We start from the raw sequence: 4,921 nt of genomic DNA, 5'->3' as shown, positions 1-4,921 counted from the left end.
CTGAGCCCGTCTTCCTGCGTCTCTTGCTGGTCCCTGTTTACAGAAAATAAAGGTGTTTTAACGCAAAAACGTAGGAACGTGAGGGTCAAATGGTCATATGGAGGTTTGCAGGCCTCCTGGCACTCGTGTTCAGCCAATGAAGCAGTGCTGACAAAGAGGCGCCGTGCTGGATGTCCCCTTAGCGTCACAGCAGAGGGCCGCTCTCACTGTCCTCTTCGTTCCAGACGGCAAGTGTTGAATATCCTTGGAGAGAAACAGAACTCTGGGTTTCTTTAAATCGCATTACTGTAATAACAATGTCCTCTCCCTTGGTGCTCTGCTTTCGTCAGTTTTCTTATGTCGCTGACACCCGTCCCTTGCCTCATGCTGAGAGGACGCAGGAACAGAGAGTAAATACTTGCTCTGTTTGCATTATCTTTCTGATGTGCCCTGTTCAGAAGTTTTAGCACTTTAGCAATTACACAAGTGGGTGCATGTGCACAGATGTGGAAGAAAGTCCAAGTCAAAGTGCCTTGTAGTACAAATTCCTATGCAAAAGCTGTACACCTTCAGCTGACCCTGCATTGCTGAACTCGTATGTAACAGTGCATCATAATACAGCCTATAAATGTTGGGTTTTTTCCAGCTGTGGTACATTGACCCTTGTCAGCAGGTAAAGACTCACACATCCTCCTGCTCCTTCCCTCTCAGAAGATGGGGGAAATACTAGGAAAAGTCAGAGAGCTCATGGGTTGGGTTAAAGGAAAGTTTGGTAAGTGAATGAAAGAAAAAAAAGTGATGCAAGGGAAATAACTAATCACTTTCCATAAGCAGACTGATGCCCAACTAGTCTTCAAGCAATTGATGATTCTGGAAGACAAACCCCTCCCACATTCTTATTCTGCAATCCCAGATTTATTGCTGAGCATGACATTATGTGGTATGGAATATCCCCTTGGCCAGTTTGGGTCTGCTGTCCTGGCTGTTTCCCCTCCCAAAATTCTTGCCTACCCCCAGCCTACTCTCTAAGGGAGCAGAGCATGAAAAAGGTAACGCCTCAATGCTGTGCAAGTTCTGTTCAGCAATGGCCAAAGTGTTGCTGTGTCATCAGTGCTGTTTTAGTCACAGAATACAAAACACAGCAGCATATGGGCTGCTGTGAAGAAAATTAACTCGACCCAGCCAGACCCTGTACGTTAATTTTAAAAATCATTCAAACTCAAAAAGAATAGGCAAAGCTTTTAGGCCAGGAGAGGACAAAAAAGATATCCCACCACCTGTCCAGGCAACACAATCAGCTTCAAGCTTTACATAGGAGAGCTGCTGAGTCTGATCATCTGCCAAGCATTTGTTCTTAGTTTGGACATTGGGAAGTTGATTCTTTTAGTTCCCACCAGTGCTCATTGTGAACCTTGCTGCTCTACATGATCAGATAGTTACAGTACCAGGTAAGTAACAACTTCAGCTGAGAATCATGGTTTAGGACCGGCTTCAAGACGCTTCATTCAAATCAAAATAATGGTGGTCAACAGAGAGCCACTGACCCTACTGGAAATACTCTGCTATCGGTTACAGAGGTCACCTACATATGCAACTTCCTTTTTCTCATTGAGGCCTAGACTGTTCCTTCCTTTCCAAGTGGAAAAAAACTCAGTGACTGAGCCTCTCCTACTCTTCAGGTTGCACTCTAGAGCAACTTCTACTTAAATCCTTGTAACAATTAATATTACTTTGCTGAGAGGATATCTTTCGTTCTTGTTTCAGATCAAACGCAGCTGTAGTCCACTTCTGACTTTGATACTTCAAAGTGGTGTGTTGCTGGAGAGAGGCTGATTTAAATCTTCATCTTTAAGCTAACACATTTAAGTGTGCTGACATCTTTTTCCACGGTCTAGCAGCATATCCACTTAAAATAAATGCAAATAATGAAGATACCATGTTTAAAGGCCTCTGAAAATGCTGCAGGCAACACTAGTGTCTCCACGAATCTGCCTCATTTTTTGCTTTTTTTTTTTTTCCCCAAAAATGTCATAAATACTTTCAAGTCACAACAAAATTGAGCCCTGATTCAGGGCTGAACCAGAGTTGTGAAGGAGATCCCAAACTCTACTTCTGTCCTTGGAGCCTTTTGCAGAGCTTTTTATGCAGGCCTCCACCATGAAGTTCTAATCATTGCTATTCAGCTATGAATCTATTTAACTGGTAATTTAAAAAAGTATTATTAGCTACCATTACTGAGCTTTACATGCAGACAAGCCTCTCATCTGGGTGATGTTATACAATAGCATGCAGCTCCCTGTTTGCTTAAGCACCAAGATATACCTAAAAAAAAGAAATTATGCCCATGTAGCTGCTGAGGATAATAAAACTGAGTATAAAAACATAACTTTGAATCAGCCAGCTTAAAATTTTCATTAATCTGGTTCAAAACTGCCCCCTACAGAGTATTTAAAACTCTTAAATAGATTCCCTTCAAAATCCTTCATTATCAGCAGGATTAGTGTTTAACCTGACTTTGCATAACCACTCTAGCAGCAGAGTACATCTTCAGAATTTTCCCCAGCATCATAGGCAGCATTTAGCGCTTTCAGTCCCTCTATATGCAGAACACTAAACAATCAACTTATTTTAAAAATCAAACAATAAGCTTCTTTTAAAATGTTTTGGTCTCACACCCTAAGACTGCTGTTGAGAAGAGTTTTTCCATGGTAGCATTTGTAGCATTCCTTTATTTTAGCAATATATGTAGCCTAGTAGACCAATTTATTTTTCTAAATAAGTGTATGGGTCTGTACATCATTTGGAAAATGCTGTCTGGTTAAGAGAAACTTAGTGTTGCCAAATGGTGTTTACTTGAGGTTTTTTCTTTAAAACAGACTCTTTTGGACTTCTCTGGCTGGTGAGGCCATGTAGGTGCTGGGGAATTTTAGATGCTGAAAGAGAACTACTGTTTACTTTGCAAATGGAGATGTGATTGCAGCAAATGAAGGTATGTATATAGCCTGAAGATCAGGAACTTCACTACCCATACCACTATGACTATGCTCTGTGCCATCTCACCATGTTTTTCACTTCCCAGTTTTTGAGGATTAGGTGCTGCTGCACTTTGCGTTGTTCAGACTGAAGCTGGGGTACTGTGCTCCACTTATTTTGTCTGCCTTGGCCGTTCTGTGCTCACTGCTGTACACCACAGGGGACTCCTCAAGAGCACAGCTTCACTCTGGGGCACTTCCTCATGCCCTGTGGGCACCTCAGTGATTAAAGCAAGCCCAAGGTGTTAGGGACACAATCCAGGCTTTCCTTGCTCTGCTCTCAACCTGCAAAGCCACTCTACCACCACTGGTGGAATAAAGGTGGTGTGGGGTTTGGGTGGCTGCAGCATCCTGCCATCCCATCCTCAGTGGAAGGTACCACAGCCAGTGGTGTTAGTGGACACCAAAATTTAATCAGGACAAGAATGGACGATGTGTCTCAAGGCCTGGAATCTGTTTTCTCTGCATCTTGAGCAGAATGAGTGCTTGCTGATATTTCATAAATGACACACAGTAACTGGCAGACATTTTTGAATGTCCTATGTAATTCAGCTTGGGGGAAAATAGAATTATGTTTATGTCTATTTCATTTATAATATATTTGGAAAAGTAATATAGGAAGAAATTCTTTTTTACCGATGCAAGAAAATACGTATGTAATTAATAACTTTTGTGTGGGCGTATCTGTAGTAAAAGTCACACCAAAGCCTCTACCTAGCTCTTAACTGATGTGACTGATTGTGATGACTCCAGACTACTTTCTTGTCTTGTTTTGTTGCAAGTCCCAGTTAGGACTGAGACTGTGAAAAGAGCTAAAGAAAATAGTTTATATTACAAGGGACAGATAGAACCCTAGTACGAGAATTGCTGAACTAGAAAGAGTTGAGGCCTGAGGGCAGATATAAATTGGTACCTGCAAGAAAGATTAAAATTGGATTAACCAAATGCATAATGTTTAATTTTTGACATTCAAATTACTTCAGAGCATACAAAAAAGGTGGAACTCCCATGCTGGGGTGACTTCAGTGACATATTTTGACAAGATGTGCTTTAAAAATGTTCCACAACAAGAGCACTGAGAAAGATATAATAGTTTTGATTTAATTTTTCATATGTAATAGTATATGCTTCTTTTGATGTTCTGATCCAGCTGTAGTATTTGGAGTGTCAGATGTCTGTATTCTTAGAGCTGCCTCCAGTTCCCTGAGCTTTTTGGTATTTCATCATATATGGCATTTGGATGCTCCATTGCTTTCATTAAGTTCTTTGCATCTGATTCTTGCCAAAAAATTATTACCTCAAAAAGAAATATATAGTCCATCAGGTCAAAAGATATAATTTCAAGTAAAAGGCTCATATAAAAATCTCTTAGCAGTTGCATACAGTCACCAGAAGAAGCCAAGAACAACTTTTCCACTCCATAAAGTATTCTTGTTGTGATTAAGGTCTTTGCTTTTGGTTAATAATATTACTATTATTACTACTTACTTTTGTATTGCTATGGCAACTGTTACTGTTGTTATTGTTACATAACTAGTAATTAATAACTATGTAGTTATTTATTATTACAATTGTTTCTATTATTATTTCTATGGTTATTTTACTGATTATTGTTCTGTCACAAATGTAAACATTTAAAAGCATTAAATTAAATAAATATCTTTCTGTCTTAATCCTCTTGTTTGATACCCTTTTCTCTACTTGGAAGACAGTCAAGTTTAAAGTAGACATGAGAGGTTCTTCTTAATTTGAGTACTATACATCTCTGACAATATGTTTTGGAACATGGTTAAACTTTGGGTTATTTTTGTGGCACAATGAATTAAGCAAGTGATTTCTTATAAAATACTGAAGTGAATGTGTTCTGTCATTAAGATCTCATGAGCAAACAGAAGAAGCCTAGTGTGAAA

Source organism: Corvus brachyrhynchos, unplaced genomic scaffold (assembly GCF_000691975.1).
Source record: "Corvus brachyrhynchos isolate BGI_N302 unplaced genomic scaffold, ASM69197v1 scaffold255, whole genome shotgun sequence".
Lineage (NCBI taxonomy): Eukaryota > Metazoa > Chordata > Aves > Passeriformes > Corvidae > Corvus > Corvus brachyrhynchos.
The sequence above is the reverse complement of the archived record's forward strand: the minus strand, read 5'-3'. Positions refer to the sequence as shown.